The sequence below is a fragment of the Eschrichtius robustus genome, chromosome 15 (genome assembly GCF_028021215.1).
Source record: "Eschrichtius robustus isolate mEscRob2 chromosome 15, mEscRob2.pri, whole genome shotgun sequence".
In the NCBI taxonomy this organism is placed as follows: Eukaryota; Metazoa; Chordata; class Mammalia; order Artiodactyla; family Eschrichtiidae; genus Eschrichtius; species Eschrichtius robustus.
Window position 1 is genome coordinate 27,171,864 of NC_090838.1, and position 14,999 is coordinate 27,186,862.

The window sequence follows — 14,999 nt, forward strand, 5'->3', positions numbered from 1 at the left end:
AATGAAAATAAAAGCTTGTTGAGACGGTAAGTGTATAATGATTGACAGATAGATGATGGCTAATAAATAGATAAGAGAATCCTATGAACCCTATGTTATTATTTATTACTTAAGTAATAACAGTTTTAAAAATTCTACTTTTTAATAAGTTTTTAAAGCATGGCATACACAGTATAAAAGTTAAAAGAGCACAAAATATGTATATCAGAGGGCTTCCCTGGTGGCGCAGTGGTTGAGAATCTGCCTGCCAATGCAGGGGACACGGGTTCGAGCCCTGGTCTGGGAAGATCCCACATGCCGCGGAGCAACTAGGCCCGTGAGCCACAACTACTGAGCCTGCGCGTCTGGAGCCTGTGCTCCGCCGCAACAAGAGAGGCCGCGATAGTGAGAGGCCCGCGCACCGCGATGAAGAGTGGCCCCCGCTCGCCGCAACTGGAGAAAGCCCTCGCACAGAAACGAAGACACAACACAGCCAAAAATAAATACATAAATAAATAAATGTTTTTTTTAAATGTATATCAGAAACTAAAGTGTTCCCCTTTCTAGATCTCCACTCCCACTTTGCAGAATCAAGCATGTTTAAGTATCTTAGAGTATGTGCACTTAACATTTCGGAAGAGGTTGAGATTTGGCCTCTGTCAAATAGTCTATGCCAGTTTACACTCGCATCTACTATTATACGGATGCTTATTTCTCCACGCTTCAATGATAGCAGACAATATCCAAAATTTTGATCTGCCATTCTGACGTGTGAAAAATGACGTCTAATTTTTATTCTACTTTATGTTGCATATAATTATGAGAGAAGTTAAACAACTTTGAGTAGCAAGACTGTGGACAATGTATTAATTTAGTGCAAATAGCTGACTGGCTTATAAATTCGACATCATACTTTCATCCAAGCAAAAGTATCTGCTTTTCTTGTTCACCTGATATTTTCCTTTTGTTGAATCTTGCGTCAAAAAGTACTGCTTCGGGCTTCCCTGGTGGCGCAGTGGTTGAGAATCAGCCTGCCAATGCAGGGGACACGGGTTCGAGCCCTGGTCTGGGAAGATCCCACATGCCGCGGAGCAACTAGGCCCGTGAGCCACAACTACTGGGCCTACGCGTCTGGAGCCTGTGCTCCGCAACAAGAGAGGCCGCGACAGTGAGAGGCCCGCGCACAGCGATGAAGAGTGGCCCCCGCTCGCCACAACTAGAGAAAGCCCTCGCACAGAAACGAAGACCCAACACAGCCATAAATGAATAAAAAAATAAATAAATTTATTAAAAAAAAAAAAAAAAGTACTGCTTCACCTCTTTTTGAATGAAAAGAAACAACTACGGTAACCCCTCTTGTCTGCCCCTTTCCTCAGTTCCCCCGGAAAATTTGATTTATTTGGCAATCCTTTGAAAAATGAAGGCTTAGATGTAGATTTTTTTATGTTCTATAGAAAATAATACATCTCTAAACCCAAGCTTTGCTTATGAGAAATGACAGCTTATAGCCAAACTGAGGTTATAGTAAATCAAAGAAAATATTGACTATGGTGCACACACCAAAGCTGAATTTTCCTTAACTTGTTTATTGGTGTTCACTTGAAAGAAACACACACACACACACACACACACACACACACCCCTAAGACTGCTTTTTGAAATCAAATGTATTTCCTGCCTTCTTCTTTCCTCCGGACTCTTACGACCAGCCTATTTATAGCCCAGGAAAGGAAAAAGCTCCGCTGGAGGCAGGAAAACTAAGTTCAGAAAGAATAGGAGGAAGTGTGCCTGCCATTTAGCCAAACAACCTTTAATTCAGAGAGCTCAAAGCTTAGTAGCTTCACTGTCGTCGTCAGGCGTAAACAGCTTGCAAATTCGAATTTTTTACTCTCCCCATTTTTGAACTGGATTTGGGCAATGGAGGTGAATGCAGCATTTTAGAAGAGAGAACAGGAATCTCTAGGTGTTTAGATACGTGGAAGAGAAACTTGTTAGGGGTTGGTGAAGCAGAAGGAAAGAGAGGATTCAACAGAGGGATGAGCTTGAAATGATTCCACACCTGCGAGTTAAGGTAAGTGTCCTTTTCAAGACCGTCTATTGTTGTGTCTACATGCATATTATGCGCTGTGGATATTAGCCCCAGACGGTGTGTATAATTTGAGGGCGGACACTCATGAAGAGCTCATAAGCTTTGCTTATATCTCTGAAAAACTGTGGAAATCAGCCTCACTTGTGACATCTTCGGTTTTTAACAATAATGTTTTTAAAGTAGTTGTTTCCTTAAGATAGCTTTATCGCCACTAAGTTTTCTTTGGTTTCATTATCACCAGGGGATTAAACAGTATACATAATTTCATTGAAGATCATTTTTGAAAAATAATTTCTTGATATTTGTCTGTTTTTCTACCCTTTTCAAAGTGCTGACGAGTGATCCATATACCATTTTGGGGGGATCAATACTGGTTTAGAATACATTTAATAGAGAGGCCCTCAAGCAAAAGTGGTCTATTTTAGAAAAGTTATTTTAACTAAAAATTACATTTTGTATAAAATTATGTGAAGATTAAATTTTTTTTAATACAGAGCTTCTCCTGAACGTTCATTTTCAGACCAAGAAAAACCCTCTAGGAGTACAAAAAACGGCACTTAACAGCTCCAGTGATAGAAACTGTTCACAATAATTGTTTACATTTGAGTTATTATTTCAAACCATTCATTCAACATATATCTTCTGAGTGACCTGAAAAAATGTCCCTGGGTTTGGAAGTGGAAAGGTCGAAAGGGAGTGGATTAAATCCAAGAGCAGTTAGTGCTGCCCACAAAAACTTGGAAAGCTCCTAGGGACATTCCACCTTCTTTTAACATTCTTTGCCATCAAACAAGTACATTTGTTTAGATGATGCACCACATTTGCATTCACCGCTGATAACAACCACATTTGTGTCCCAGAGAAACTTGATTAATGTTACCATGATGTCAAACAAAGGAATAAGGTTCTGGTGGTTTATTGAAAAGGAAGAGCCAAAGGAAATGTGTTGCTGTTATTTTGGCTTATCCCAGTTTGAGACTGGTACGTTTAGAATCTGTCTTAAGAAGATAGCAAAGCTGGAAACCAGAAAAGCTGAGCCAGCCAGATTGCAACTAGTGCAGGAGGCCAAGGCTCAGTTCTGTCTCAATGTGGATCGCATTGGCTGTTCTCTTTCATGGAGGAATTTAAGGGTTATTTTCTTCTGATTAGAAAATTATAATTCATTCCATGGAAACAGCAAAGTATAATATTCTTGAGTAGAAAGAGCAATATCTCTTAGTTAAAATTAAGTTGTAAAAAATAGAGTGAAATAAAATTAATCTGGACAAATATGATGGGTCTGAAGAAACAAATAAAACAAACTCTTAGCCCTTGTTTCCAGGACATTCCAGTGCCGCAAAGTCCTGAATTCAGTGCTGAATCCATTGTATTATTTCCACAAAGAAAAGTCTGAGGTAACCTAATTAATTGCTACTCCATGTGGGTCTAGCAATAGGGACACTGCTTACAGTGATCCTGATTTCTGTTCATGTTGAACCTTTCCTCTTATAATTTCAAAACAACATTCTCACTTGACACATTCATATGTTTACATGATGAGAATAAGAATGTTTTAAACACCACTGAAGGTTTAAATAATAGATAAAATAATGAGTTATGTATTTAATTCTAAGAATATGTATTTTCTCACTTTTAAAAGTCTTGTTGTTGGTCATTGGTTTCTGGTTGCCCATAGATGCTTATAAATGTATCCATGAAATGCCAGTTATTTAAAATAGATTTCTTGGGAATGGCTTAATAGTTTCATAGCTTTCTTGATGTATTCTCAAGCTCCTGAGAATATGGTACATTATTAGAGTTAGCTAATTCTGAAAAAAAAATTGCCAATTTTTTTAGCTTCTCTATTAATTAAATAGTCATTTATTTCTTCATTTCCTGCGTAACTCCTATAATCACTATGTGTTTACAGGTTGCATAGTATAGCCACCCCGACTCTCACATAGAAATACAAGTGAAATCAGATTACTCTTCAGATAGAGTGAAGTTTTAAGAAATTTAGTCACCAAATGTAATCCACAACTTGTAGGATGTATTGAAGGGGGGTGTAGGGAGAAGCATGCCAAGGCCAGGCAGCCATACCCACCTGGCCTGATGCTATGAAAGGAGGGGGAGTTGCAAATTGATTTTCGTGGATCTATGAGCACCTTAAATCCAGATTAGTGGCCTCTGGATGTTCTCTTTCTCCTGTGCTCTCATCCCCTCACATCCTATATTACAGGTCAGCACAGCACCACACCACCAAAGCATATTTGTTAAGTTCTCCTACTTATAATACATTCTCTACCTTTGATAAACTCAACATTTACTTGGAGAGTGGGAATTATACAGAACACAAGGCATCCTATATATGGAACCAAATGAATGATGTAGATAATAAGTACAGATAAGGAAGGCCTGATCCAGGCAGGCTTCATGGAGGGATGAGGTTGAGCTGAGCCTTGAAGGGCAGAGGGAGATCTGATGGGTATGGCAAGAGATAAGAGCATCCAAGACAAGAACGGAGCTGTGTGCGTGGGAAGAGATAGGAATGTATTGATACTTGGGTTGCTGGATGAAATACAGGATTCCCACTGAAATATGAATTGCAGATAAACAACATATACTTTTTCTAGTAAGAGTATGTCCTATTTCACTGGTGTGTATGAGGCGTATTGTATGAGACATACTTATACAAAATATATTTGTTGTTTATCTGATGCACGTTTAACTGAGTGTCCTGTGTTTTTTATTTCCTACTGGCAACCCTACCAGGGAACTCTGTGTCAACCAGCTTGATAGGAGCAGGGGCAATGCCCATACGGAACAAGAGGAAAGCACCTGGAGGAGGTTGAAGTCAGACTGCAGTGGGACAATAATGCCAGACTAAGGAATTTAGAATCTAATTTGAAGACACTGGGGAGTCACTGAGGATTTTGAGAAGGGAAATGACATCAATAAGATCTGCCCATTCAAGGCAGGACCTGCTGGGGCAAAGAGCAGGTCACCAAGGTCTGGGTGCTGGTGACAACAGAGAGAAAGAAACCAACCAGATTGGAGACACATTAGAGGACAAATCCCACATGTTTTGCAAACTAACTGGATATGGTTTTAGGAGGAGAAGAAGTGTTAGAGAGGATATTATGTTTTACTTAGAGTCCATTCAAAGAAATAGCCAAAGAGATAGAAGCAGGTCAGGGAGTTAGTGAGGGAGGGAAGCAAGGATTTTATTTTCAGACATATTAAATTTGAGGTGATGATGGGATCATCAAGTAGAAATAGTAAGTGGACAGCTAGAAATGGGAAACAGCTTAGGAGAAAGGTGAGGGCTGGAAGTAATAACAATGGCCAACATTGATGGAGAATTTTCTATATGCCAAGCTTTTTAATATACATTCTCTTATTTAGTGCTCAAAACCACCTATGGGCAGGTTCCATTGCTAGCCACATTGTATAAATGAGAAAACTAAGGCTCAGAGAGGTTAAGTGACTTGTCCTTGATTACCTAGAGAAAATGGAAGCCAGGTGTGCATGAGCTCAAAGCCATGTACCCACTCATTCCCGTGGAGTATGTATCTGCTGTGGACTCACTTTCTCCATCTGCAAAGATCTAAAGGCACAATTGTTCATGCTGTAACCCAATTTTTAACCAGACGCCTGGTCTTCGCTCCTCACTGCGGTAGCCCTCAGAATTCTGCACCTTTTGGTTAATCTCTCTGAGGAAACGGGAATAGTTTGTACACAGAGATTTTCTTATTGATTTTACTTATTTGTATATTTATTACCTAAATTGTTTTTCCCTTCAGTGCCTCATTTTTAGATTGCTCCTCGGTTATCTTACGAAATAAAGATTATACCATACCGAAGAGGAAACAGGACCAAGAAGGGTGTTAAACACCTCTCCCTGTCCTTGGCTGCCCTCTAGTAGCAGAACCAGGTAACAACGCTCAGCCCAGGTCAGGGACAGCGCAGGCAGCCACTAGAAGCAAGCTCTTTAGGAAACTAAGAGGTCACAGAATCACTGCAGAATCATCTGTGGGCTCCTAAAAGGTTTGGAGGCTAGTTGTGCTAACAGATTCTGGAAAAGGACTTCGTGGAATTACTTAGACTTTTACAGCTGGCTGGCCCAAAGGGCATTTCGGATAGACCCGTTTTAGATTTATCTTAAACTTTGTAATCATTGAAAGTATTTCACTTGTTTATCCTGTTAGGAAGGTACATATATCAAGCTTGGTTATTAAATTTTTAATGCACATCTGTGCCTTGATTGTTAAGAAAATTTCCTAGACATTTTATTCTAAATATTTATTTCAAAATACACAATATTTTTTCTACTAAAACGTAAATAGTCTGGGGCTTCCCTGGTGGTGCAGTGGTTGAGAATCCGCCTGCCAATGCAGGGGACACGGGTTCGATCCCTGGTCCGGGAAGATCCCACATGCCGCGGAGCAACTAAGCCTGTGTGCCACAACTACTGAGCCTGGGCTCTAGAGCCCGTGAGCCACAACTATTGAGCCCGCGTGCTGCAACTACTGAAGCCTGCGCACCTAGAGCCCATGCTCCGCAACGAGAAGCCACCGCAATGAGAAGCCCGCGCATCGCAACAAAGAGTAGCCCCCGCTCACCGCAACTAGAGAAAGCCCCCAGGCAGCAATGAAGAAACAACGGAGCCAAGAATAAATAAAATAAGTAAATTTTAAAAATATATATATATACATAAAAAAGTAAATAGTCTATCTTTTAGGAATATATCCTAAGGAAATATTCATAGATTGAGGCAAAAATGTATGTAAAAGAAAGTTTATCTATTTGAAACAGACAAATTTTGGACAAATATACAAAATAAGGAAATTGTCAAATAATATTCCACAATATAGAATTACAAATAGCCATTAAATTACATTAAAATATTTAATGGCATTGGAAACTCTTTGTAGTAATGTTAGGTGAAAAAGAGAAGACAAAAAATTATATACATGGTGTGATCCCATTTTCTTAAAAATTATAAATGTATATATGAAAAAGAGTTAAGAACTAAAAATTCCTACACCAAAATGTTAACAATAAGAACCTCTGGTCAAGTGAGGTAAAGGTGATTTTTATTTTCTACTTTGTCTCTGGGATAGCATGTACTACTTTTATTTTTTATTTTATTTTATTTTTTAAATTTTTATTGGAGTATAGTTGCTTTACAATGTTGTGTTAGTTTCTGTTGTACTGCAAAGTGAATCAGTTATACATATACATATATCCCCTCTTTTTTAGATTTCCTTTACATTTAGGTCATCACAGAGCATCGAGTAGATTTCCCTGTGCTATACAGTAGGTTCACATTAGTTATCTATTTTATACATAGTAGTGCATATATGTCAATCCCAGTCTCCCAATTCATCCCACTCCCCACCCCCCTGGTATCCATAAGTTTGTTCTCTACAACTGTGTCTCTATTTCTGCTTTGCCAATAAGTTTATCTGTACCATTTTTCTAGATTCCACATATAAGCAATATTATACAATATTTGTTTTTCTCTTTTTGACTTACGTCACTCTGTATGACAGTCTCTAGGTCTATCCATGTACTTTTATGATCAGGTACAAAAACCAGTATGTTTTGAAAAAGTGGAAAACTAAGTCCCAGTGCTCTAATTTCTTGCTGTCATGGCTGACAATCAGGTTTGTGCTAATTCAGCCCCACTTAGTCTTCTTTGCCCAGTAAAGCACTGTATCCTGTTTGTGACAGCATAATTCACTGTAATGGAAAAGATTATGATGCACTAGTCTGGTCTATGACTTCACTGTATTCATGGGCAACAGGAAACAAAGACAGACACTTGTTTTTTTCATAATTGTTTTAGCAATAATTGACAATTGGAGGAAATGAATGGCAGAAAACAATTATGGGCAGACAAGATGGTCAGCAAATCAGACTGGGAAACGCATTGGAGCCTGTCTTAGTTCTATTAGTGCAACAATTTCAGAACATTACAAAGATATTATTGTTTTGTTTTGTTTTCAATCTACTCCTGAAATCACTATTGTTTTTACCAGCAGTTACACAACTCTTTGCTGGCAGTAGTGACCCCCAATGTGTTTTTAATTCAGTAATCTGGTAATCCCACATCAGTGATTTGGGACTGAATTTTTATGTATGTTAATATTCAGTGTCAGTGTGAACTTCTCCATGTGCACGACATGTCCAGTTATAATGCTGCTATAATAATAACTAGCCCCCTGTTGCCCGTACACAGAATCTTAGGAGTTTTATTTTCCATTAAATTTTTAAAAATCAAATTCACGTTTCTATTTTCTGTGAAAAGATCCCTCGTCTTCATTTTAACAGCAATGGTGGGGGAAACCAACAACAAAAAGTCAAAACAAGTGAATTCATGATTCACTCTCCTGTTTCCGTGCTATGAAATGAGTACAGTTAACAACGACTGAGATGAAAATGAAGGATGTGTTATCAACTGGGAAAGAGCTAAGTAAGGCAGGTACTATGTGCACTTCAGTGACATTTATCAGTATCTCAACCAGTGGCTTGTGTCCTTAGACATGACTTAACTGTCCTGATGGGTATCATTAAAATGCTTTGGTTGGGAAAACTAAACATGTAGGGGCTGCTTTAATCTTTACTCCTGGTCATATTCTCCTCTGATTAGCCTGATTTGGAGTAAAATTCTGCAGCGGCTCTGACTTCCAATCTGAAAGACTAATTACTGGTCATGCAATTTATTGTGGAGGCCTCTAGACCAAGCACTGTCCACTAGAAATATAAAGTGAGCCACAAATGTGAGCTACATATGTCATTTTATATTTTCTAGTGGCCATATTAAGGAAGTAAAGAGACAGGTAAAAATTAGTTTTAAGAATCTCGTTTGTTGAACCCAATATATCCAAAACATTATCATTTCGACATGCAATCAATATAAAAGATTGTTAATGAGATATCTTACCTTCTTCTTTGGTACCAAGTCTTTGAAATCCAGGGTGTATTTTATGCCTGCTACATATCTCGGTTCAGACGGGCCTCATTTCATGTGCTCAGTGGCTTGAGGTGCCTAGTGGCTACTGGAGTGGGCAGTGCAAACCTCAACAGCAGAGCTGCAGTGCTACGCGGTTACATGAATGGCATGTGGAGTTTGGGCTGTGAGATTCTGCTGTCTGTTCAGGACTCACAGTCTTCTTTCTGATGTACTCAGCAGGCCACGCTTACATGTATCAAATAAAACTGAATCACTGAAAGGCAAGCAAAGGATTGGCAGTTTGTAAGTTTTGGCCTCTTAGAACAGTCCAACTGTTCGTTGGATCAATTGGAATGCTGCGAGTAACGATGGATTCTTCAGTTGAGAATAAGGGTAATAGAGGTTTTAAAAAACTCTCAATTTTTGAAATCTGGGTTATATGATTATAAGAAACTTTATTTTATCATGATGTTTCCAAGTGAATTTAGACATGGGAACAGATATTACACAGCCTAAAATGAACTTCTAGAAAGCATTATAGATGTTGTGCTCTTAATAATGCATAAAACTTAGTACAAAGAAAGAAATCTTTAGCAATTCACACACACACACACACACACACACACACACACACTTCTACCATTGTGACCATTTCTGATGTCTTTTCTGCAGTCTGCATTGTCTTATTTGAAGGGTAGGAAGTATGCTTCAATAATCTTGTATAACTACTATGCCCTGGGGACTCTCATGCCAGTCAGCTGGAGTGACAAAGATAGTTCTGTGTGCTAAGTATGGAGATACAAAAATAGAACCGATGGAAGTGGATAAAACTAAAAGACACTGTAGGATCTTAAGGCCCCGCCAATGGCAGAGACTTGGAAACAAGGGCTTCTGAAGTCCTGGCAAGGAGTCACAGCCAACTGAAATGATCATATTTTGGGTTCATTTCTTATTCCATGAAGGTTTGGTTACGGAGCTAGATTTAAAGCAATCAGAAAATTCTAAAATCAAAATAAAAGTTAAAGACATTTAAAATATAAATAATGACCATCCATTGCATGATATACAAATTGGAAGTGTTCCAAAAGCTTGTTTTTAAGAATGTTCTTGGCCCTCTGAATAAACTTTTCATTTTTCCCATAGAAGCAAAGTTGTAGAGTCACTGGTATGTGCACCTAAAATATCATATCTCATATACTTACAATGAAATCATTACAGTGTATTTACAATGTATTCACAACGTATTACATTAGATCTTTATGCTTAAATCATTATAATTTATTATAAATGTGTATTAATTATTAAACTATTCCAATGCATTTACAATGAAATATAACTATTAATGTATCGTTTCTACATTAATACATTATACCATGCACAAATACTATGTTAATAACTACATTACATTTATACGTTAATAATGCATGAATAATTAACCCAAACAGAAATATAATATATTGAATCAACTTACAATCTCCATCTACCCAAAGCAAAAGCACTGATAGAGAATCTAGGAAGTGCCAGGTGTTCTATCAGATGCCAGGACAAGCATAAAAGATAAATTGTATTTATTTTGTTTGCTAATGTCAGTAGGAAAGCAACTTCACCGGAGAAGAATGAGGAAATAGATGGAATTCTTTTCTCAGGAGACGGCCTTATTATCTGCGTGACTCGTAGGTGGAGAAGGCCTTTTCATTTGTGTCTAATTTTAACTTCTAAACTTTGGATTCTCCTTTTTTTCCCCGTCCTTAGGACCGAGTACCTCTAGCGCTGCTCTTCAGGGTGTAGCCATAATTAGGAGCTTTTTTTTGGTTCCTAAATAGGGCGTGATTTTCCTGAGTCACATTTGGCAGAGAGGTAGAAGAGAAGAAGGTAAGAGAAATGTTGCAGTGAAAGTGAATGTAGGGACACCTGAGAAAGAGAGTTCTACCAACTTGCTCCGTCCTCCTGCGGGCGTGGGCGGGGGTGGGGAGGCAGAGCTCGGGGGAACCAGGACTTGGATCATTCTCTAAATTTTCCTGTGCAGCTTCCAGAAGGGGAAAAAGGAGGGGAGGGAGGCGTGTGCAACTGACCTTTGCGTGTGGAGTGTGCTTTCCGAGTCAGTCTTTCGTATCTTCGTGAGCTCCATTAGCTGTTGGATCCTGCAGATACTGCTGCTGCTTTTCCTTATCACTAGTAAACGAGGAGCAGGTGGCAAGGTTAGGCACTAACTGGTCTTTAGGCAAAGGTCAAGAAGTCTGGGTTGAGTGGGGCCACTGATTGATTTCACAAATCAGCAAGAGAATTCAGGGACCTGCCGGTGAGTTGCGATTATCCCATTCCTTCCTTACCGTCACTATTGCTTCTATGTTTGCTCCTTTTCCCCTTATTCAAGGACTCACTCCAGCTGATTTCCTTCCCTCAGGGTCCCCCCTCCCCACACATTCAACTCTCCACACGCCTGAGAGCAGATTCGTCCCTTAGTATCCTCTATCCGTAGGGACTGGTTCCAAGACCCTTGCTGGTATGAAAATCCTCAGATGCTCAAGTCCCTTACATAAGATGGCATAGTGTTTGCGTTTAAACTACACATCCTATACTTTAAATCACCATCTCAGATTATGTGTAATACCTAATACAACGGAAGTGCTATGGAAATAGTTGCTAGTGCATGGCAAATTCAAGTTTTGCTTTTTGGAATCTTCCGAAAAAAATTTTTTTGAACCCACAGATACAGAAGAACTGACCAACTGTAATCTGTCTTGGGGGTTATTGTGACTTCGTTGAATTAACATTTGATAAGTAGAGCCCCAGGTGTAGGATGGTGAGCAAAACAAAAGACCACAAGAGAAATTGAAATGGAGAGGTTTATCCTGGGGGAAGTACTCAGCAGCCCTGTCAAGGCAGGGACAGGACCTGGGGCACACGCTTATATTAGGGTAGAGTCCGTGGGTGGAATGCTTTGGGGTTCCTGAGCTAAGGCTCAATTCAAACCAAAAGAAGCAGGTGTAGGTAAGATGGAACATTGTGCAGCCATGGGACAAATCATGTTTCAGAGGAGTATTTGATGACATTGGAGTCTTTGAGAGTATTTATTGACATTGGGAATATTTATGATAAATTAAAAAGGCAGACTGAACATCTATATGCCCATTTTAAATTTTATAAAAGATAGGAAAGATATTTATTAGTTACCTATTTCTGTGTAAGAAGTCATTCCCAAACTAAGTGACTTTAAAGAGTGGGTTGCAATCAGGTGTCAGGTGGGGTTTCAGTCATCTGAAGACTTGGTCTGAAGTAGGGACTTGAAGACCTACTTTTGACGCACATCATGCCCATGGCTGGCAGGTCAGTGTTGGCTGTTGGCTGGGACCCCCAGTTCCTCTCCTCTTGGATTTCTCTGTGGGCTGCTTGAATATCTTCATGACATAGCATCTGACTTCCTTCCGAGTGAGAGATCCTTGACTAAGATGAAAGCTGGAATGCTTTTTATGACCTTGCCTTGGGGGTTACACACCACTGCTGCTCTTGTATTCCAGTAGTCATGCAGGGCCAGCCCTGGGTCAGCCTTTAGTCAGCAAGGACAACACAGGGCATGTGAGGATCACTGGGGACCATTGGCAGGTGACCACAAATATACACTGAAATAAAAATTTTAAGAATGGTATGATTAGAGCTGATCTTATTTTTCTTTGTGCTTTTCTGTACTTTTCATTTTTTTTATGGTGAACATACATGATTTTTGGAATCACGCACAGTTGATTTTTGTGTATGGTGTTAGGGAGTGTTCTAATTTCATTCTTTTACATGGAGCTGTCCAGTTTTCCCAGCACTTCTTATTGAAGATGCTGTCTTTTCTCCATTGTATATTCTTGCCTCCTTTATCAAAGATAAGGTGACCATATGTGCATGGGTTTATCTCTGGGCTTTCTATCCTGTTCCATTGATCTATATTTCTGTTTTTGTGCCAGTACCGTATTGTCTTGATCACTGTCACTTTGTAGTATAGTCTGAAATCAGGGAGTCTGAGTCCTCCACCTTCATTTTTTTCCCACAAGATTGCTTTGGCTATTCAGGGTCTTTTGTGTCTCCATACAAATTTTAAGATTTTTTGTTCTAGTTCTGTAAAAAATGCCATTGGTAATTTGGTAAGGATTGCATTGAATCTGTAGATTGCTTTGGGTATCCTTCAATTAGTTTTAAGGCTTCAGAAAAATAGTTAAAAGAAGTTGGGTCAGGGAGCATTATCTGATCCTCTTATCTGTGTATGTAAATACACATACATACACTCATATACACACACTCTTACACTCATACACACGCATATCCTACATCTGTGGAACTGAATGGATTAAAAATGGATCCATATTTTTTGTTTGTTATTTAATGATAGTCTTTGCATTTTAATGGTGAATTCAGACAATCAACGCTGTGGTTATTGAGGTATTTTTAATTTTCTATTTACCATTCTTTTTCTCTCCTCTCCTGCTTTCTTTTGGATTTTTCAAGTTTTCTGTATTCCAGTTTCTCCCCTCTAGTGTTTTGGGAGTTATGTAATCTATTCCTTTTCTTTTATTAGTTATACTTAAAATTTTAAAATACATATTTGGTTTAGCAAAGCCTAATGTTAATATCTTCATATTAACATCTTCCAAATAACATAAAGAAATCTCCTTCTGAATAACATAAAGATCTTAGAAACCTTTAATTCTGATCTCAGGCTCCCATCTTTTATGTTCTTACAGTTGCAAATTTTAGCTCCACTTTTTATAAACAATTTTGTTGAGGTATAATTGACATATAATAAATGGCATATAATAAAAATATACAATTTGATGTCTTGACATATGTATACATCCATGATATGTATCACCACAATAAACATAGTAATCAACCCCTTAAAAAAAATACTGATTGAATTCACACACGAACATACCTGATTGCATGTAAACTTGTTTTACTTAAGGAGTTCTGTTGCTTCTGGACAGAAGTAACTATGATAATCACCATTCATCCAAGCCCACTAGGCATTCTGCTAAGTGCTTTACATTACTTATTTCTCATTTCTTTATTTATTGTCTTTAATTTTTAATTATAAATGCACTGCGAGTTTATTATAAGTGAATGTACTCAATAGCAAAATGAATAGTATAAAAGAGGAAAGACTTGCAATCCTCTTTTTTTTTTTCAGACTAGATACATGTTTATTGCTTGTTGTCACTGCAGATATTTTCTATGCATTTGACAACATAAACGATTGTAATAAAAATGGGGCTAGGTACATTGTGGGGTTGTTTTTTGGCTTAAAACAATAATCGTTTATGCTTACTGTTTTTTGCAGCTTACTTTTTTCACTTATTACATCAAAGCCATCTTCCCATCCATCCTTTTCATGGCTGCATGATTTATTCAGCATTGATAATACATTGTGATTATTTTGATCAATCTCCCTTAATTTTAGGTTGTTTCCTTTTTATTGTTATTACAAGTGTTGCATTGAACTTGTCTTACGTATATCCTTGTGCATTTATTGAATATTTTTTATAGGCTAAAAGTCTGAAATGCAACGCAATGCATTATTTCCAAACCATATAGCCACCCTTTGAGTTGGGTATTATCAGTTCCCTTTTGCAGTTGAGGAATCTTACACAGATCTTCCTCTACTTACGAGGGGGTTATGTCCCAATATGTCCATCGTAAGTTGAGAATATCGTAAGTGGAAAATGGATTTAATACACCGAACCTACTGAACATCATCGCTTAGCCTAGCCTACCTTAAATGTACTCAGAACACTTAACATTAGCCTATAGTCAGGCAAAATCATCTAACACAAAGCCTATTTTATGACCAAGTGTTGAGTATCCCATGTAATTGATTGAATACTGTACTGAAAGTGAAAACCAGAATGATTGTAGGGATTCAGCATGGTCGTTAAGTGTACGGGTTGTTTCCCCTTGTGACTGCGGGGCTGACTGGGAGCTGCAGGTTCCTGCTGCTGCTCCGCATCACTACAG

At 38.5% G+C, this 14,999-nt stretch overlaps 1 protein-coding gene across 5 annotated transcripts in view; it reads left to right on the top strand.

The window, feature by feature from the left end:
* The first annotated feature begins 1,836 nt into the window (after window positions 1-1,836).
* The window catches only part of RASGRP3 (RAS guanyl releasing protein 3), a 106,798-nt gene continuing 93,635 nt past the window's right edge, over window positions 1,837-14,999 (top strand). For all 5 annotated transcript variants that reach the window (XM_068564897.1, XM_068564893.1, XM_068564895.1 and 2 more), the window contains exon 1: window positions 1,837-2,050. The gene's annotated coding sequence lies outside the window, so the exon portion shown is untranslated. The remainder of the gene's footprint in view (window positions 2,051-14,999) is intronic.